Raw genomic sequence first — 21,264 nt, forward strand, 5'->3', positions numbered from 1 at the left:
CTCGGGTTTCCCCACCATCCCGTCGCTCTCTCCTCTTTCCGTGCTGTCCTCCCTGGAAGTCACTCTGCCAGCCCCGACCTGAGCAGCAGGGAGCTAGGCTCCGCTAGATAAACGACTTAGCGTTCTTCTGCATGGGACGTGTGTCCATTCCTCCTAGAGTTATTTATTCATTCTTTTCATTGTGTCAGTGTGGACTCATGGACATTTATTTTATTTATGCTTTGGGTTATAATTCAACACTTTATTTTTTAGTTTAATTTTTTTTGAGGAAGATTAGCCCTGAGCTAACATCTGCTGCCAATCCTCCTCTTTTTGCTGAGGAAGGCTGGCCCTGAGCTAACATCCATGCCCATCTTCCTCTGCTTTATACGTGGGATGCCTACCACAGCATGGCTTGACGAGGAGTACCATGTCTGCACCCGGGATGCTTTATACGTGGGATGCCTACCACAGCATGGCTTGACGAGGAGTACCATGTCTGCACCCGGGATCCGAACCGGCGAACCCCGGGCCGCCAAACTGGAATGTGTGCACTTAACCGCTAACGCCACCGGGCCGACCCCGATACTTTATTTTGCTACTTAAACTGTTCCAGCTTTGACCATTGGGAGCTCTTCCAGCTGGCTCTCTTGCCCCTCTTCTGAGCACTTCCTGGCTCCGGGCACCACAGGCTGCTCATTTCACATGCCTCCTGCCCCAGTCTTAGAATCAGCCACTTCTCCACGGAGCCCTGGCTCCTTTTTTTGGAAAATGGTATTAGAAACCAAGATCTGGTGCCAGGCGTGCCCACTGCTAGTGGGATGGCATTTCCTTCAGGCCTTCTCAGCTGACAGAGCAAAGAAATACACCTGTGTGTGTGCACACCAACCCCGGTACATGCACATTGCTGTAAGTATTTCTCTCTGTGGCCGTCTGTATCTATACTTAGGTAAACATGAGTTCATACTGATGTCTCCAGCCTCCATCCTATTTGACAATATGATTTGAAATTGTGGCATGTCGCTATATTGATAACTCTAATTATCGCTGCCACTCACTGTTTATTAAGCACTAAAGACTTTCAAAGTGTCAAACCACATTGTCTCCTTTAAGCTGCATGCCAGCCCCAGATGCTGGTTACCCCCCTCAACCCCATTTACAGGTGAGGAAATGGAGGCACAGAGAAGCTCAGGACCTCGTCCAAGGGGTGGACGAGCTCAGGCCCAGGCCGGGACCAGTCCATGCAGCCACCGCGCCGGGCCCTTCTCGGTGCCTCCCTCCAGCTGGCCCCGTGGGACTTCACAGGGACACAGAGTCTTCTGGGAAATGTGTCCCAGGCAGCTGAGATCCCAGAGGGCCACGGGGGGGATGGCAGGGAAGCAGGGTGGGGGTGGGGGCAGAGGCTGTGGCCCTGGTGCTCTGACCCCCAGGGGTCCCTGGCGTGGATCTGGTCTGACCTGCTGGGCCTCTCCAGCAGGGACTCCGGGCAGCAGCCTGCTTTGACCCCCGGCGTGGCCTGAGGGCAGTCCCAGGCCCCTCCTGCTTTCGCTCACACAGGTCTCCTCTTGTCAGGCTGGCCCCACCCTCCTTAGGCCCAAGGCCAGCCTCATTCCATCTCCTCCAGGAAGCCTTCTCTGCCTGCCCTACCCTCCACGGTGTCCACGTTCCCAGAAATCCCAAGCCTGGACCAAGGGTCTCAAACTCGCAGCCCTGGGACTCGCTCTGTGTCACCTGCAGTGTTTCCTCAAAGTTTGATCTGGTAGCTGGTGCTGAAGAGCAGGAGACCTCACCAAAAATGTGGACGCCTGGTCTCTCCTACAAATGTCGGAGGCTGGAGAGTCCTGGCTCAAATTCCACCGGCGGGGTCAGCCCTGCGCTCAGCACACGGCAGGTGATCGGCCGCGGTCGGCAGCTCGGACAGGCCGGGCGCACTCGGCTTGGGGCCCTGAACTCGGAAGCGGACAGGCCTGCTTTCCAGGGCCAGCCCTGCCCCTTCCTGCTGCAGGACCTGGAAAAAATGCTTCTCCTCACTCAGCCTCAGTTTCCTCATCTGGAAAATGGGCTTAAAATAAAACCTGCCTCGGGGGGTGGCTGTGAGGATGAAGTGACTGACACAGGGGCAGGCCTGGACAGGTGCCAACGCTTGGGGAAATCTCTCCTCCTCTGTCTTGTTTTCTCTGCTCTGGTGCCTCTCAATTCCAGATGACCCCACTGTCCATCTGTTCATTCCACAAATGCCTACTGTGTGCCAGACGCAAGCAGGACCCTGTGGCTGCCCTCAGAGGACTCCTCTTCCTGCTCTAGCTGCGGGAGAGACGGCTCATTCGCCCATGCATTTATTTGCTCGTTCATTCACTGGTGCAAATGTGCATTGAACACCTACTGTGTGCCAGGAGTGGTTCAGAACATGTTGGATATAGCAGTGAACAGACAAAGTCCCTGCCATCACGGAGCTGACATTCTAGTGGTGGCAGACAGACGGTAAACGAATGCAGTGTCAGGGAGCTGTGTGTTCTGTGAAGAAGAACCGTAGACTGGTGGAGGGACTGTGCGGGGTCCGGGAAGGCCTCTCCGTGAGCAGGGAGGGAGGGAGCCATGGGGCCCAGCCTCTGAGGTAAGAGCATTTCAGACAGAGGGAACAGCAGGTGTAAAGGCCCTGAGGCAGGCACAGGCCTGGCGTGTTGAGGGGCGGTGAGAAGGCCAGTATGCCCGGAGGAGAGTGAGTTAGATATATTTCCGTAAAGTTAGAATTCCTCTCCTTCCTCTTCTCCTCTCCCTCCCCTCCGTCTGTCTCACTTTTTCGTTTTTTTACAATGAGTCTCTTAATTTTGTAATCCAAATACACAGTGACAATTTATAAAAATAGAAATAATATCTGGGAAGCCCTTGGCATGTCATCAGTTTGCAGGAGCAGCCACTGCTATTATTATCGTCTCTTCGTCTCATTTCTGGCAGGAATGAATCACTTACTCCTAACGCTTCCTGAAGAGGCGGAGGGCCCCGGGTGCTTGTCCCACTGGAGCGTCTTTCTTCTTCTTCCTTTTTTCCAGCTTCATTGAGACGTGACTGACACAGGAGCCTGTGTGAGTTTCAGGTGTGCACATGTTGACTCGATGCTCATACACAGGCAGGTGTGTGGGGCGGGTGTCGGCGTGTCTGTGGCAAGGGGACGGTGTCCCTTCCTCCTCCCCTCGCCACCTCCCCTTTCTCTTCCATCTGCAAACTCTCCAGCAGAAGGAAGCACGCAAATTTGGGAAGTCTTGTCTCAGGCCACCGAGAGTGTGTGGGTTCTCTGGAGCCTGTGACACAGAGGCTGGGGGGCAGCTCGTGGTGGCCCAAAGAGGGCGGTTGGTGGCGTGCTGGAGAAGGAGTCTTCCTGTGGGGCCCTGGTCCCCTGCAGTCCTCCTGCTTCTCCAGGGCAGAGCTGCCCACTCCCTCCTGTCTCCCCACCTTCCCGGACGCTGCGGGGTCCACCCCATCACCTGCCCTGACCCCTGCGGGCACCTCCCCTGGGGCTCCCTGCTTCCACCTCGGGCCCCTCAGTCAGTTCCCCACCTGCAGCCAGAGGATCCCCTTAGAACCAAGTGAGACCATGTCCCTCCCCAGCTCGGAGCCCTTTCGGGTCCCACCCGGCTCAGAGGCCCCTCGAGGTCCTATAAGGCCTGTGGGGTGGGACCCCGTCACTGCTCTGGGCTCCCGTCCGCCCCACGCCCTGCCTCACCCGCCCTCTTGACTCCGGGTCACTGGCCTCCTGGCTGCTCCATGAGGGACTCCCGCTGTCCCGCTGTTTCACCCCTCATCTCCCGCTGAGCCCGGCCCCAGCAGCCTGGGCTGCCGCCCCTTCAGGAGCGGGGCCTCCTTGGCACCCGCTCGTGGCTCCCTGTCTTCACCCTCCAAGCCCTTATCACTGTTTGGAGAAACACATCCGTGGGTCTGCTTGCTGGAAAACACCTGTGCCCCCTCAGGGTGTCGGCCCTGGGAGAGCGGGCTGAGTCTGCGGGCCTGCCCCAGTGCCTGGAACAGCATTGGCACACGGTACCCAGTGGGTGCTCAGTGTGTGCTTGGCGAACGAGTGAGCATCAGTGCTTTCAAATCAGACCTTGGGATCTTGGCAAGGTTCTTAAATCCCAGAAGCGGTGAGTTCGAGACTTGGCGGCTCTGGGGCGCTGCCTGCCCGGGCCGGCTCTGTCTCTCCCTCTGTCTCCTTCTGTCTCCCCATTTTGGGCTCTCCGTCTGTCTCTGTCTCGCTCCCCTCCCTCTGCCCGTCTCTGTCGCTCTGCTTCTGTCTCCCTCTCCTATCTGCCTCTTCCTTCCTTTTCCCTCACTGCCCTCCTCTCCTCTTCTCTCTGTCTCTCCTCTGTCGTCCCCTCCCAGCCTCCGCGGGCAGTGGGGCCAGCTCCTGCTGTGACTTTTCTGCCTCTCCTGCAGCCCCTGCCCCCTAAGGCCCCCCACCAAGTGTGACCGAGTGGGTCCTGCAAGGAGCAGGGAGGGGCCGGGGAGGCTGTGCCGGGCGTGGAACTCTGGGCAGCTTCTCCTGGCGTGACCCCTCAAAGTCGACGACCCCTCCGGGCCCCACTTTCCTCGTCTCCCCAAAGAGAAGCACAGCTCCTGGGACTTGCCATGTTTCTCTGCCGAATACTGGCCGGCGGTGAAGCTCAGAGAAGATTACGGGCCGGGAGCTTCACCAAGGCAAGCTCCCCGCGACAGAAGCTACCCTTGCCAGGAGCTGACCTGTGTGGGGCCAGGCTGGGCGTGTTTCCCGGTCAGGCTGCCGTCTGCCCTGGGCTCGGCACACAGGGCTCCTGCTGCCCAGCCAGGCCTCCCTTCAGAAACGTGAACCTGCCAGGCTTCCTCTGGGCTCAGGGTCTTGACAGGTGCTGTTCCCTCTGTTTGAGATGCTCTTCCTTCTATCTTGGCCTAGTTGAACGCCTACCTCTTATTCCGATTCTGGCTCAAACACCACCTCCTCCAAGAAGCCCTCCCTGATGACATCCCCACACGTCAGGTCACCTTGTTAACTGCTGTCTCTCGCTTACCATGGTTGTAATTGCTTTATTTATTTTATTTATTTGCCCTCAGCGCCCCCCACCCTCGGGCTTAGCTCTCCCCTGGAGGGAAGTTGGGAGGCCCAAGCCGTTGAGTCAGCAAAGTTCTCCTTCCCTTCTTGGCACTTTCTCTGGGGAGGTTGGGAGCTGGCTTCCTCCAAGGGGACTAAATTCAAGGGTGCAGAGGTGGAGGGGAGGTGGGCAAGGCCTCCCTCCGCCCTCCAGACCAGCCGTCCAGCCCCAGACAGACTCCCTTCATCTCCACGACGACCCCTCCCAGTCTGAGCCGCCAGCGAGGTGCTCTCCTGCCCCCCTCCCCCACCCGGAGAAGCTGGAGGGAGTTTGTGGAAACCCAAGTCTAACCTCCAATGTGCCTTGTTCCAAACCCTCCCATGGCTCCCTACTGGCCCCAGAATAAAGCCCGGCCACCTCAGTTGGGCCACAAGCCCCCCGTGGCCTGACCTTGCTTCTTTCCCTTCATGCCCCAGCAACGCCCAGCTCTGCACAGCTCCCTGCCTCCAGGCATTTGCACTTGCTGTTCCCTCTGCTCTGAACACTGTTCCCTGGAGAGGATGAAAGCCACAGGACTCGCTCTCTCACCTCCTCCAGGTCTTTGCCCAAACATCACCTCCCCAGCGAGGCCCCCGTCAGGGCCCTATTTAAAATTTAACCTCCCCCGTCCCGTCCTCCCCCTTTCCTCCTTGATTTCTCCCTACAACCTTGACACCTGGGAACAGGCCACAGGTTACTGTCATCTTGTTCTCGTCTGTTTCCCACTAGGACGCCTCCCCCGGCAGGCCCCTCGGTCAGCATCATTTCCCGCTGCATCCCCAGCAAGGGGAGCCCAGGGCTGTGGGCGTCCGGGCCGGACAGGCCTGCCGTGGAGCGCTGGCTCCGTCCCTCCCCGGCTTTCTCCTTTCTGGGCCTCACTTTTCTCATCTGAAAAATGGGAGAAAAAACAGGATTGGAGCAAGGGCGAAATACAATCCTTCTTGCCTCACGCGTCAAGAGCCTACATGTGTGTAGAGACCAAAGGAAAAGGAAGAGAAAGAGGCAAAAAAACTCGTCATTCTTCATTTTGGGGAAGCAGGTGACTCCATTCTGTCTGTCCACACCATGGACTAGTACACAGCTGTTAAAAAGAACGGCTCACAGTTTTCTCTGGTGCCCTGTGTGAGAAAAATCTTTTCTGTTTGCCTGTTTTTAAACATTCTTAATCACACAGGTATTTTTTTCCTTAGGGTTTATTTTTAACTCAAAAAAACTAGGTAAAATATTGCGTATATGGTGTTCCACTTTTATTTTAAAAAAGAGGAGGAACATATACATTCCTATCTTTTATAGTTTCAAAAATTGAGATGAAATTCACAAAACATAAAATCACTTTAATCATTAATTAGTGAACCATTTTAAAGTGCACAATTCAGTGACATTTGTTACATTCACTGCGTTGTGCGACTGTTACCTCCACGTCGTTCCAGAACATTTCCGTCACCCCAAAGGGGCCCGGCGCCCGTTAAACCCGTCAGTCCTTGCGCCTCCTCCAGCCCCGGCAGCCACGGCTCAGCCTCGTCTCTACGGGTTTGTCTGCTCCGGACCGTTCACGTAAACGGAGTCACACGACATAGGACCTTTGGTGTCTGGCTTCTTTCCATCTGCACTGCTTTGAGGTGCACGTGGCGGGCGTGGGGACCTCGTTCCTTGTTATGGCCGAATACCGCCCCATTGCGTGGCCGGCGTGCGTTACGTTTATCCGCTGACCCATTGCTGCACATGGACGCTGTTTTCACCTTTGGGCGATCGGGAATAGCGCTGTCGTGAATGCCCGAGGACGAGTGGGAAAGCCAGACGCTGAAGGCTGTCCCGTGGGATGCTGGCTCGTAAAAGGAATGACAGATAAAGAAACCCCTCATCCAGGCATCGTCTGCGTCGGATTTTCACGCTGACAGACAACAAGGAAGAACCCACTCTCAGTGCCAACGTGGGGAGAGAGAAGGAAAAGCGAAGAAGGGCCAGATGCGAAACCAAAACAGTGCACAAAATGATTCCATGTGGGCCTGTGTGACAAGTGACAGTCTGAGTCACTGTGGATGGAGATGTGAAAAGAAATCCCCCCAAACAAACAAGAAAAATCCAAAACTGATCTCTGCGAGAAGGGCTGGACAGGGCCTGGTCCGATGGAGAAACTGAGGTTGGAAGAGAGGCGGGAATTCCCAGGGGTAAGTGTTCTCTGGAGACCCCTCCGCCCCACCCCCCATCCATGACGTCCCATTGGAGCTGGATTTCCTCCGGGCTGCTGGTTCTCCGGCTGGGAGCTGTGGGTGGGGGCCAGGCCCTTCCTTGTGGGGGGCGCAGTGGTCCTGCTTGGGGCCCCTCTGCAGTGACCCCCACGTGCTGCCCATTTCCTACAGGGAGGTACTGAGTCAGGAAAGGGGAGAAGGGGCCCAGGAGGAGAGAGAAGTGGGCCAGTGTGGCCGAAGGCTGGGGGATGGACACTGTGACATCTACTGACCTCAGGGCCCTCAGCCAGGAGCCCGATGGGCTGGGCCTCCCAGCCGCTGAGCTTGCTCTCTCTCCACTGTCTCCTTATTTCCTCAGGAACTATTTCAACCACCCAGGACGTCACAGAAGATGGTATCATGAGCCCCAGGTCCCCATCACCTGGCTTTGTCAAATTTCACATTTTGCCGTGTTTATTTCCAATGGGATAATAGTCAGGATCTGGCAGGAAATACCCCTTTCAAACAGAGTAGCTGGAGGAGAGCTTCAAAGAGCCCATTGCAAAGGTGTGGGCAGGGTTACGGGAACCAACGGGGACAGACGCAGAGCGGGGCTGGCCCCAGTGGACCGCTGATGTTTGCAGGGTGGGGGTGCATGGGGAAGCCCCTGGCAGGAGCTGAGAACGGTGACGAAGGACGGCTCCAGCCCGGGACGCAGCAGGGAGGAGCTGTCCCTGGTCTGCCCTCCCGTCTCTGGCGGCACCTCCACTCAGTGAACTGACAGGAAGCTCCACACAGGTCAGCTTCCCAGGCACAGCTCAGGGTGGGGAAGGCGGGGATCTGGAGGGAGCAAAAGAGGGCACGTGCATCAATTTACATCCCCCTGGGGTGGCGGGCGAGTGCCCCGAGCCACTCTATTTTCAGTTCTGGCCCCTGGGTCACGGGTGACATGGCGGGGGTCTCACGCTGTCTTAGTTCCCTTTTCCCAGCTGCTGTGTGCTTGCTAATAACCTTTGCCATTTCCAAGCTCTGGCTTTTAATCGCCTGTCCGTCGAGCGCTTACTACCTGCTAAGCATTTCGCAGAGCTGGCGACCTGAATCTTCTCCCCGCCTCGTCTTCCAGCTCAGGAGAGCAAGGCCCAGAGGGCAGCAGGGCAGGGCCAGGGCTGGACTGGACCCCCGAGTGCTGTGGGGGAACCCGAGCCTGCAGCCACGCCACCCTTGGCCCCAGGGTTCGGGCCTCCTGTCTCTGCTCTGAGGAGCCCCAGCAGGGAGCCTAACTCCCCAGAAGTCCCCCGATGCCTGGGTCCCGTGAGGGCCAAGGGCCCAGCCCCTCCTGGGAAAGGTCCTGATCCGGCCTGACCTGGGCTCCGCCAAGTCCACCTGCATCAACTTGGGCAACGACTCGACTCCCCAGGCCTCGGTCTCTCCATCTGGAGAACGGGCACAGTGCAAGCCGCTCCAGGCGGCGAAGTTGGATAGGCCTGAGGAGGGGACACGCAAGAAGATGAGGACCCAGCACACAGGAGGCCGCCCAGCGGGCCCGCCAGTTTCTGATCTCCCGTGGGACACCTCCTGGGGGCCGGATCCCCAGCTGGAGGAAGGATGAGGCCGGGCCCGGGGCCCTGGGGGGCCTGGTCCCAGGACAATGCCGGGCATTGAGTTCATGCCAGCCCCGGTTTGGGGTTGGAAAAACAGGAGTGTTACCTGGGCGGGACTCTGACAGAGGCGGGGCGGGCGGGCCGAGGGGCGTCAGGTTACCCCCACAGGCTGCGGCCACAGCGGCGCGGCCGCCCAGGGGGCTGTTTTCCTTTCCCAGAGATTATAATTAAACGGGCGATCCGGGCCCCTCGCTGAGGCCTGGGCACCGGTCTCATTACAGGAAGAGCTGCAGGTGTGGGGGTTGCGGGTCTGACAGGGCAGGTCGCTGAGCTACAATAATGATGGCAGTAATAGTAACGGCCAGCCTGCGGGAGGGCTTCCTGCCCGCCGGCCCCAGTGAGCAAGTCTGTTTGCGTCTCCTCCTCCCCGAAGGGCCCGGCCAGCTCCATTTCACTGATGGGTAAACCGAGGCTCAGAGTCGCTTTGGGTCCCTTCATGCCTGCGGCAAGCAGGAGTGAGGCGGCCCGGGCTCCAGAATTGTGCAGGCCTCCTCCCCTCCTCGCCTGGGTTTTCTCCTCTGGAAAACAGGGCTGACCCCAGAGCCGACCTCCTGAGCTGCTGTGAGCCAGGCGCGGGGGCGCGGGGCAGGCTCAGAACTTCCCGTTCCCCTCCTTCCTCGTTCCTGGGGGGAACCGGGCCAGCCCTGCCTCTCAGGAGTCTGTATCAGGGACGCCTCCCCCCGCCCCCCCACGATGTATAAAGCACTGAGGCCTTGGGGGGGTCTGAGAAGTGGGGAGCGGGCTGCAGAGGAGGCTGTATCGGGGCGATTCCTGCCGGAGGAGACGGTGAGCGGGCGGTCTGGGTAGAAGGAACAGCCCCATAGAAGGCCCGGAGGCTGGAGAGCACTGCGTGGGGAGCAGGGCAGTGACTGAGTCAGAATTCAGGGCTCCAATTGTGGCTCCATCTCGTCTTTGCTGTGTGACTTCAGGCAGGCTCCCGAGCTCTCTGTTCTCAGACTCTGCCCATAGAACGGGTGTGTGAGAAGAAAACCTTCTGCAGAGGGCTGTTGTGAAGACAGCAGTGCCTGGCACAGAATAATGCTCAATAGATGTTAATTTCATTCATAGTTGTTTCCTCCAGGAAGCCCGCCCTGACCTCTTCCAGCTCCCGAGGCCACCTGGGCATCCTCCACTGCAGGATATTGCCTCTTCCACATGCCAATCTCCTCCCCCCATCCAGACCCTCTGCCTGGGACCCCTGGGAGGGCTGTGCCTCAGACCCCAGCAGGAACCCAGCACAGAGCAGCCACAGGGCCAGGGGTGGGTGAACAGCATCACTGAGCACCAAGTATGCGCCAAGCCCTACACACACAGCCTTGCATTTAGCATCTTTCTTCTCCTGGAATGTGGGCTTCAAGGCTGGCACGTGCTAGGCGCTCAGGAAACACGTGATGGAATTGTCGAGACGACTCAGTACTCAGGGGAAAGAAGGTTTTCCTTGGAGGGGCTGTAGCAGGCCCAGTGCAGGAGATAATAATAAGAACAATGTGCATCATTAATATTTCCTGTGCTCCAGGCTCTGGGCTGAGTTGTTTTGGTTCATCTTCCCAGCAGGTTAGAACTATTATTGTCTCCATTTCACAGATGGGGAAACTGAGGCACAGGGAGGTTAAAGTGGCTTAACCCCAGTCCCATGGCCAGCGGCTGGCGGAGCCGGGCTCTGCAGAGCTGTGACAACACGCTCCTCGTGCCTGGGCGGCAAGAGCCTTCCTCCACCCAGGCTGCAGACGAGGAGAGTGACGCCTGGGCGGGGCACAGAGACCGAGGCCGCGCAGGAGGTGCGGGAGACCCCCAGCCGGCAGGCCGTGAGCTCGCTGGCAGAGGCCCGGCCTCTGTTTACCCAGCCCCGCACCGGGAGGCTGCCTCTTCCGCTCGCCCCAGCCTCTGGCGCCTTCACAATAGGATTCTCTGTCTCGGCAGCTGGTTCTCATTCAAGCCCTTTGTGCTGAAAATGAAAAAATGAAAAGAAAGCCTGGCTCTGCCCCTCCCCTCTGCTTCCTGGGGAGAGAGGAGGGTCCCGGTCTCTTCTTTCCCTCATTTAGGGCCCAGAGATGCCCGCGGCCTGCCCCAGGTCACACAGCAGGGCCAGGGGTCAGATCTGGGACCCTGGCCTCCGACTCCTCATCCAGTGCTCTGCTCATGCCCCCGCCTGACCCTGCGTTGGCTCTTCTGGCTCCGTCCCTTAGGCCAGGGGAACAGAGGAAGTGGGACTGACGTTCCCTGAGGCCTGCTCTGTGCTGGGCACTCTGCCACCCCCACCCTCGCTGAATCCTCACTCCAGCTCTGTGAGGTCCCATCACCCGTGTGACGAATGCAGACGCGGAGGCCCCGAGGGGAAGTGCCTCAGGTCACACAGCTGGGGAGGCCCAGAGCGGGATTCGAACTCGTGCTCCACGGCTGGGTTCTGCCACATCTGGCACCCTCTCCAGGGCCCTGTCGGGAGGCCCACGCCCCGGGGGTGGCGGGGATCCTGGAGGGAAGTGGGAGCCTGGGCAGGGCCAGGACCCTGGAGCCGAGCCAGACAGGAACAATGGGTCCTCAGAGACTGCGGTGGCCCTGGGTGGGGCACGAGCTGGAGCCAGGGGCCGCGGGGCGGTCCCGGGAGCCCCTGCTCCCTCCCCTTCTTCCAGCTGCTGCGTCGGCCCGGGGACACTCCAGGCACCTCAGCTCCCAAACCCAACAGATGCAGAGGCAGGGCCAGCCCCGTGCAACAATAACGTCTAATAACCATTCTTCCTGCTGACCGAGCACAGCTCTAGGCCAGGCTCTGCGCCCAGGGCCTTCCGGGGCCATGTGACCTGCCCAGCAGGGGGACTGCAATGATGCCCTTGCAAGGGTGTGGAGAATGAGGCCCAGAGAGGCCCCAGGTCCTCGCCTAGGGCCACGTAGGACAAAGGACTTTGGAGAGTGGGGCTCTCAGAGAGTGAGCTGTCTGTCCCAGGAGGCATGCGAGCAGGGGTGGAGGGAACTCAGTGAGGTCACAGTGGGGCCATGGTGGGCCTGAGGGTGCTCACTGAGGGTGAGTCACTGAACGTGGGGCCAGGGAAGCCGGGAGCTGGGGAGTGGCCGAGGCTCCTGGGCTGCCGTGGGGAGTAAACAGGGTAATGGACGCATAGGATTGGAAGGGCGCCCGGTATACAGAAGGTGAAGGAGAGGGCCCTTCCTGGAGCGCCTACTGTTTGCAGAAACAGGAGCCTCCGCTTACGGAGCCCTGTGCTCACTGCCTCTCAGCCACTTTTCCGAGCGCTCGCGGCTCCTTGAGGCTCAGGACCTCCAGGACGGCCGCCTGCTGTTCTCAACCCCGGGGCAGATGGAGAAGTCGAGGCTCAGAGAGGTCCAAGGACACATGGGAGATAACCAGCATGGCTGGGTGACCGAGCCAGCCTTTCTCTGCTGTGGGCAGCTGTTGATGGCCCCGGGCCTCATTTCCTCTCCTGTAGCATGAGGTGCATCTGTCTGTGGCACCCACACTTCTAGGTGAGGGGTTAAGTGTCTGCAAAGTGATACTTTTTTCTCCCAGGAGCTTGCTGCCCCAAATGAAATCTTTTCTAAAAGGCCCCTTTTCAGCCTTCTTATCCCTGCCCTCTCTATTTTCTCCCCGCCTCAGGGTTCATTCCCATTTTCTTCTTGTCCCAGTGAGGCCATCTTCCATGCCTGGAATAGTAAAGACATTTAATTAAATCGTAGAACAAGAAGCCCAGATGTTGGGCTGTTCTGGGATCAGTCAGCTGGGTTCTGGGTTGGGATCTCTTCACAGTTGTTTTCCTCATGGGCCCGAGTGGCTGCTGTGGCACCAGACATTACATCCCACATAACCACATCTTAACTGAGAAGAGAATGGGGTGGGCAGACAAGAGACCTTTCTCATCCAGACCTCACTCTTTTATCAGGCAGGGAAATATTTCCTAAATATCCCAGTAGACTTCCCCTGGTGTCCCACATGACAATGGAGGAATTCCAGAAAGGAATTCCCTTGGCTGACTTGGACCAATGAGGACTCAGCCTCTTTGGCTGCCCCAAAGAAATATGGCTCTGAAGGTGACAGGGGCCCAGCTGGGCTGTCAGCAGTTCCAGTCTCATTGACACCCGCCCTCTGGGTTGCACGGGTGGGCCTGGATTTGCTGGGTTTCCTCTGGCTCGTCCTCTGGGCCGTGTTCGGCTCCCGGGCCCTTCCCCTCCTTGAGCTCCATCTTCTGGAACCTCCGGACGCCATCTCCCCCTCCGCCCCAGGCCTCCCGGACGCCCTCTAGGTGGGCTCCAGCCTCCCCTGCCATCCCTGACCTTGTGCCCGGCAAGCTCAGCCGCCCGCATCCCTCGTGCCTTTACGGGGGCTCCCCAGTCCCCGTCAGTGCGTCCCTTGGTCCCCCGGGGCCACGCGGACTCCCCAGGCCCAGCCTTTTCCTCCTCCTCCCAGGCCTCTGTCTTGCTCAGTTGCCCAAATCAGAGACACGGGTGTCACTTAACCCTGTGTCTTCTCTGCTCCGAAAACGGCACTGCCAGCCACCCGGGGACAAGGCCTCAAACGTTGGCGTTGTTCTCGACTCTTCTCTCTGAACCCACATCCAGCCCGTCAGCAAATCCCGCCGGCTCTGCCTTCCGCCTCTTCCAGGACCTGACCCGCGTCCCCCTCCTCGGTCATCACATGGTGCCCCCTCCTCATGCCCCTCCCTGTCCCCACCCTGTTCCATCCTGTTAGAGCCTCAGTCAGTCCAGGCTACTGCCCTGCTCCAAGCCCTCCGAGAGGCCTGGTCCTCTGCACCCCACAAGACCCTGCAGGGCTGGCCCGTGCCCCCCCCACGCCCCCTCCCTCCCTCCCCCTCTGCTCTGGCCACACGGACTTTGAACAACACACTGAGCTTTCCTACCCCTTGCCCTGCCTTGCCCTCGTCCTTCACTCTTCCTGGAACACACTTCTTCTGGATCTTTCTGCGACCTGCCCCCTCTCCTCACGCAGGCAGGCGCTCCCCAGAGTGTCTTGTGTCCACCCTGACCCCACTCTGCAGGACCTGCTTCTCATTCTGCACCGGACATGGCACACAGTAGGTACACAAAACTCTGTGCTTGGGGCAGTCTCAGCAGCTGCTCCTGAGGAGGCGGCCGTGGGGACGTGGTCCAGGTGCCACGGTGACTGCTGGTCACGGGGCCCTCCCCTCCCAGGGGCGCTGCCCGGACCTGGAGTAGTGGTGGGGGGGAGGTCCCTCCCCGAGCCCCACGCTGCCCAGAGGAGAGGGCGACCGAGCGGGACCCTCATGGCCGCAGCACGACCCTCGGGAGTCTGGAGGCGGCCTCAGCAGGAGCCGAGATGGGGGTTTTCAGCCCCCACTGCCCTCTTTGGGAACATCTTGTCCGGTGGTTTTCGGTGTTTTTCCTTCTTCTAAGCTGTGGTGCCGGTTGCTCACGGCAGACCCCAGGGCGGTGGCCCGTGTCACCCCTGAGGCTGGCCCGGGAGGTGGAAGCAGACCCCGGCCGAGCTCCCCGGGTTCCACAGGAAGGACGCGGCCTCCACCAAGGAGGATGCGCGGCCTCCATAAAGGCAGCCACCGGCACCGCAGCGTGGGGGCCACCCAGAGGGAGGCGCGGCCCGAGCTGGGGGCCCCCGTGTGGGAATAGGGCTGAGCCAGCCGACGCCATGCCTGCCCTCCCGGCCACCCTCCGGGCAGGGGCTCCTCGGCTCTGAGCCTGGCTTTTCGTGTTTGCTGAGTGTGTGTTGGCGAAGTCCTGACCAAGTACCTGTGTCACTGTGACTGCCCTGAACACAACACAGATAAGGGGGGCTGTTCTGGTTGGTGTCGGGGTCGGGGGCCTCCTGGCCTCTCCTGCAGGGAGACCCCAAGGCCCGTCCTAGAATACCAGGCGCAGGGGAACCCGGTCTGAAGGCCCGCGATCAAGGGCCAGCCCTCTGGTCTCCATCCAGGAGAGTAAAGCTCTGAGAGGTGAGGGAGGTGGCGCTCTGGGGACCAGGAGTGGGGTGGCTGAAGCAGCCGTCCCTGAGGAAGGGGTCTGGGCAGGGCAGGGTTGGGTCAGGGCCCAAGGCCAGAGTTGGATGTGGGAGAGGGTGCTTGGAGGGCAGGACCTGCCTGCTGCTCCTTTCACTCTGCATTTATCATTCATTCATTCAACAAATATCAATAAAGCACCTACTCTGTGTCAGGCGCTGGGGAGAGAATGAGGCCTGCCCACAAGGAACTCCTAGCCCAGTGGGGGAGATGGACATTAACCAAATCACCCTCAGAAATGTCAATTTGTGACTGACAAGCACAAGGTGATCTGAGGGCCTATAATGGGCAGGTCCGGAAGGCTCCCTGGAAGAAGCAGAGCTGAGACTTAAAGGATGAGCAGAGGCTTAGTAGCTGAGAAAGGGAGGAAATAATGTTCCAGCAAGTGGGCACAGCATGTGCAAAGGCCCTATGGTGGGATGGAGCAGATGGGTAGGTGACTCTAAGAGACCATGTGGCTGGAGCAGCAAGGTGAGAGGTGAGTGGGGAGTGAGGAAGGCTGAGGGCTGGGCTGGACAGACTCCACGGGCAGAGCGGCGTGGTCTTAGGCTAAAGGCAGTGGGGAGCCCTGGGTGGGTCTGAGCAGGGAGACGGGGTCACGAGGCCCCTCTGCCCACCTCTGCTTCCTGCCCGCCCGCCCGCCATGCCTGGCTTTGTGTCTTTGCTGAATGGTCTCAGTGAATGTCCACCACTCCTGGAGACCAGCTCCTGACGGTGCAGGGGTGGAGCCCACTTGTCAGATGAGGAAACTGAGTCTCTGGATCTTCCCATGGCCCCACCCGCTTCCTCCTGCCTGGAGAAAAGAGGAACGGGGAACTGACGGCCAGGGTCAGCAGGGAAGAGTCCGGGCTGGGAATGGAGAGGGTGGGGCCCACAGAGCCCGCGCCTGGGATGGGCAGGGGCCGCTTCCGTTTAACCACAGCCCTGTGACATGTCCCAAAAGGGAAGCATAGCTGCCTGTCCTCACCCCGTACCCCAGGGGGGCCTTGTGATGCCCCGGGTGGGGGGCAGGAGTCTGGGAGTGGCCTCACTCCCCCACCCCACAAGCCTGGGTTCTGGGAGATCTTTGGGGTCAGCTGAACCCAGCTGGGTGACCTCGGTCCAGTCCCAGCCCCTCGGCTTCCTCCTCTGTGAACAGAGGATCAGCACGTCTCCCCGGACTGTGCTCAGCGTCAGCACACAGTGGAGCGTCACCAAACAGGTGGCTGACGGTTGTTGGTTGAATGAGCTAAAGTGGCATTTCTTCCTTAGGGAATAGCCAAGTAGATGAAGAACCCACAAATCTGACGTTCCGCCAGTATTTACTGAAGACCTACTGTGTTCCAGGCATGGTCCTGGGAGGCTGGAGACAGCACTGAACAAACCGGACACAGATGCCTGCAGATGCTCCCCGCCTGCCTGGCCTTGGCAGACATCACTAATCGATCCTCTTTCCCACTGAAAGCAGGATTCCCCCAGCACGGTGCACTGGCTGCCGGTCAGCACGTGAGGGGCACCAGCCTGTGATTCCCAGGGAGGGACGGTGAACGGGGACTTGGAAGACCCCAGCGGGAGCCCCCTAGATGGTTTAAGCTGTTTCCTCTCAATCTCTTTCAACCAGTATCTATTGAGCCCCTACTGTGCGCCAGGTGCTGGGGACACAGCAGGGAGCAGGTGGGCACATTGCCAGCCCTCGTGGGGCTGATACTCTGCTGAGGGAGGTGGGCACACAAGGGAACAAATGAGGAGATATTCCAGACTCGGACGCGTGCTGCAGCCACTACCAGGGGAGTGTGGTGGAGGGCGATGAGGGAGGCGTCCAGGGTGGCCCCGGGGTCGGGTGGCATTTACTGAGACCTGACTGATGAGATGCAGCTACCGAGGGAGAATACGGGGAAACAGTGTTACAGGTGGAGGGAACAGCGAGGGCAAAGGCTCAGAGGTGGGAGTGCGGTTGGCTTCCTTAAGAACAGAAAGAAGCTTGTGTACCTGGGGAGGCCTGAGTGACGGGCAGAGAGGTAGGAGGTGGTGTTGGGGGGGCAGCGACCAGACGTCCAGGGCTCAGAGGCCAGGGTCAGGCATCTGGATTCTGCCTTAAATGTGATGGGCGGTCCCTGGGGGGTTGACGCAGGAGAGCGACGTGGTCAGGTTACACTTCTGATCCCCTCAGCTGCCGTGTGAGCAGAGTGGGCAGGGGACAAGGGGACCGGATTGGAAACACCTGTGGATGTGCAGGCAAGGAGGAGGGTGGCTTGGACCAGGGTGATGGCGGCCAATGTGGAGACGGGTGGCCGGGGCTGGCGGGCGGCCCAGGGCTCTGCATTCAGTTTCGTTTTTCCTTTTGCACAGTCCACCCTGGGGCTCCGGGTCACTGGACGTGCCCTGGCTCTGCTGCTGGACCCCACAGCATGCCGGGGAACTGGCCTTTCCTGCCCTGGCCCCCTCCTTGCCCTGCCCTGGACCCCAGCCCCTCCTCTCCAGGGGGCAGGCCCAGGCCTGGGGGCTCTGTGACTGTCCCCGAGCCCAGGCTTTGCCTCTGGTCCCCCACATGCTGCTCCAGCCCTGTGCGCTGTTCCTCAGCCACTCTGGAGCCCCACTTCGTAGATGCTTACTCTGGAGACGCCGTGTTCAGGCCTGATTGGCTGGGCTGGCAGGGGTAGATGGGTCCCAGAGCTCCTGGTCACAGAGAAGTACCCAAAGGTAGCTTGCCAGAGGGCAACCTCTTTCCTGGGAAGGTTCTCCTCTGAACCGGCCCGGAGCTGGGATGGAGCAGGCCAGTGCACTCTCCTCCCTTACTCTGGCCTCAGCGCTCCGGGTGGCAGTGGCTGGAGAGCAGGGTTCTGAGGCTGCATCTGGGCTCCCAGGAGGGAGAATCCTAATTGACTAGTCACGCCTGCTGCGGGCCGGGGTGGAAAGATGGGGTCACGTTGGCCTCATCTTTGTGTCTCCAGCGCACAGTAGGTCCTCAGGCCTGCCCTTGCCCATGAAGCTTCTAAATCTTCAAGCGTGGTGGTTGCTGTTTGAAAACACCCTATGGCCTCAGTTTCCTCGTCTGCGAATGGGGACGATGACGACAATGCCCCAGAGGGGTTGGAGGCCTGGAGGAGGGTTTCCATGCTCCCCAGGAGCGCCCGGAACCGGAGGCCGCGCACATGCGCTGTCCGAAGTCACGCAGCTGGAGATGGGGCGCTGGGATTTCAACTCGGGGCCCCTGGATCAGGGCGGCAGGCGGGAGAGCTGGGCTGGGAAGGGAAGGCGCTGCCCAGATGTCCCTGTGACCCAGGACCCCACTTCTCCTTTTTGCCCCGTGCAGTCAGCACACAGGAAGCCTGGCTGGGGCCTCCCTTGCCCACCCCGTCTACAGCCGGGTGGACACGGGGTCCTGGTGTCACCCGCCACCACCCCGGGCCTCCCCCTTCCTGTCTTGCGCAAGACAAGGCGTCCCCTGCGTGGAACGGGCGGGGGCTCGGCGGATGGGGGACGGGGCAGTGGGGGCCTCTCAGGCGGGGTCACTGCCCGCGGTTACCGCCAGCAGCCCCCGCCCCTTCCTCCTCCTCCTCTGTTTCCCCAAAGTTCAGGCAGCCTTGAGCAAGAGGCTGGGGGACCCAGGAAGCTGGGGAGGCCACCTGGCCAACATCTTGTCCCAACAGGGCCGGGCTGGGCTCGGGCCGTTATGGAGAGTGTCCTAAACAACGCAGACAACTGTAATAATAATGGCTCCTGTCTATGGAGTGGCATGTCTGTGCCAGGCACTTCTCGTTTACACCCCAGCATTTGGATCAGCTCCTGGTGTCTGCTGTGTGCTGTGCTGAGCCCGTGTGCCCTGCTGAGCCCTTATGCACAGGTCACACTCAATCCACGCTAAAACCTCGTGACGCAGTTTTTTATCATCTCTTTCTTCGGATGAGGAAACCGAGGCTCTGAGAGGCAGAGGGACTTGCCCAAGGTCACGCAGCTCAGCCGCATCCCAGTGAAGGTCGCTGTCTGTGTACCTGGTGGCACTGTCCTGGGAGGTGGGAGGCCCAGAAGCGAGGGCGTTCCACCTCCGGGCCTCAGTTTCCCCCATGGACCAGCTCTGGTTCTCAGGCTTGTTTCTGGGTCAGAAGGTGGGGGCAGAGCCGGGAGGCAGCGTGGGGAGAGGGAGGGGCGGAGGAGTCCTCTGGGAAGACCCCGGGAGCGGGCGCAGGGCCCTGCGGGGGCACACCTGTGGCCACTGACCCCAGTGTCCCTGCCCGAGGGCTCCCTGTAGCCGCAGGAGTGTGGGGCGCGGGTGAGAGGCCCCGGCCAGCAGGGCAGTGGGACGGCAGGGGGGGATACCCGCTCCCTCGCCTGGGGGGCCCACAAAGGTTCTCTGCTTCTTCTGCCAGAGGCACTGCCCGCCCTCCTCGTTTCCCGTCCTCACTCCCTGCTGTGCTCTCCTAAGTGCCTGGGGTCACCTCCCACGTAAACCGCTGGCCCCCACGTCCTTGTCTTGAGTCAGCCTCGCCCCCTGAGCCAGCAGACGTCTGGCTCGGAGGTCGAGAGCTCTGGAAGCAGACAGACCTGAGTCTGAATCCTGGCACGTGACTGACCTTGCCGTGACCTTGGGAACCCGCTGGCTCTCCAGGACCTCAGATCTACGAAAGGGGGACGCAGAACCAGAGACCCGAGCAGTGGCGAGCTGGGCGGGGGAGTGTGCAGTGACAGGGCCTGGAGTGGGCTTCCCAGATGCGGGACTGGCCAGCAACTCTGGCCACCATGTCTGAGGGCTGCTGGGGGGCGAGTAGGAGCTGGGTGGTGGGAGAGGCGGGGGAGGGGGCGAAGGGAACAGCCTGGACGGAGGTGGGGAGGAAGGACTGGCCATGATTCCAGGCTGTGGGGGGAGGCGGGTGGGTGGACAGGACGGGCAACCTTGTTCCCCGCTGCTGCCCCCGCTCCGGAGGTCCAGGGAGCCCACTGGCATTCTCAGGCGGAGCAGAGAACCGTGCACTCACTCCTCGTGGGTGAGGCTGGACCGGTGGAGGGCTGTGTCGCCCGGGCCTCTGCAGCTCACCACGCTGGGGCCCTCTCTCCAGAGGATCCCTTTCCTGGTTCTGTGCTGGCAGCAGGGCGGGCAGACTGGCTGCCCCTCTTTTACCCTGGGCGGAGCCTCAAGCCCTGACCACACACCTGGGGTCTTCCGCACCACAGTGATGGCAGCCCCTGCCACCTGGCTGCCCAGGCGCTAAACCCAGGTTTCCCTCTTCTGCCCCCAAGGCTGGTCCACCAGTGTGCTCGTCCAAGCATCCAAGGGCCTGCTGCCACTGGCCTGCCCTGGTCCAGCCCTGCCTTCTCCTGCTAGGACCGTTGCAGTGGCCTCCTCATTGGTTTCCCTGCCTCCACTCTTGCCCTCCTAAGCCAGAGGGATTCCCTTAGAACTCAAGACAGATCCTGTCCGTCCTCTGCTTAGAACCCTCCATGGCTCCCACTGCACTAGGAGCAGAAGCAGCCCACAAGGCTCAGGGGGACCGCCAGCCCCTTTAACTCCCCAGCCTCTCTAACTACAGTCCCTGCCACCAGCCCACCCACTCTCTCCTCTTTGCTGCTCAGCTGCAGCCACACTGACCTCCTCCTTGTGCCATGAACACACTAATCATGCTGCTGCCCCAGGCCATTTGCACTTGCTCTTCCCTCTGGGATGGAGGACACTCTTCCCGCAGCTCCTCACGTGGTTTCTTCTCTGCAGTCAGGCCTCAGCAACAAAGTCACCCCTGAGCGAAGCCCTCCCCGGTGAGCCCCTCATTTCCGTCACCTCGGGCTGTTTTATTTTCTTCCTGGTACTGAGAGCTTATCCTAGAAAATTACCCCACTTGTAATCCTGTTTCTTGCTGTCTTCTTGCTCTGGAATGTCGCCATCTCTCAGGGGGGAGTTTGGTCTGCATTGTTCATTGCTGTACCCCCAGCCCCCAGCGCAGGGCCTGGATGGGGCAGGTGCCCAGGAAACGCTGTAAATGAATGAATGATGGAGTGAATGAATTAATATTGCTACACTTGAGGGGGCTGAGGGCCAGAGAAAGCCCCGGGGGACTCGCAGTCTAGTGCTCCTCCTCCGCACTCGCCCTGGTCTCTGCAGCAGTTTGTTGCCTGTGCAGCGCAAGGAAGGCGTGCCAGGTGTGGTCCTGGGTGTGAATCTCGCCTCCTGCCCATCTTGGCTCTTGCTGGGTCCCACGGAGGTCCCAGCGGCGGGGGGCCGAGGGGCCGAGGGGCTGAGGGGGTGGGCGGGGCTTGGCGAGGGCTGGGCACACGGCAGCTGCTCACTGGACGGGAAGGGGCAGCAGTGGGGGCTCTGGCTGGCGGTCCCCCCTCGGCTCCGGGTCCCGTCATTACCACTCACCCTGCTTGATGGCCCGAGGGATCTGTGCGTAGG

At 60.2% G+C, this 21,264-nt stretch overlaps 1 long non-coding RNA gene across 1 annotated transcript; it reads left to right on the forward strand.

Annotated features, from left to right (window-relative positions):
* The first annotated feature begins 1,390 nt into the window (after positions 1-1,390).
* LOC123277357 (uncharacterized) lies at positions 1,391-13,522 on the forward strand. Its single transcript, XR_006514245.2, has 3 exons — positions 1,391-5,633; positions 5,805-7,243; positions 7,623-13,522. It is a non-coding gene; the product is annotated as an uncharacterized lncRNA (long non-coding RNA).
* Positions 13,523-21,264: the final 7,742 nt, after the last annotated feature.

Source organism: Equus asinus, chromosome 15 (genome assembly GCF_041296235.1).
Source record: "Equus asinus isolate D_3611 breed Donkey chromosome 15, EquAss-T2T_v2, whole genome shotgun sequence".
Lineage (NCBI taxonomy): Eukaryota > Metazoa > Chordata > Mammalia > Perissodactyla > Equidae > Equus > Equus asinus.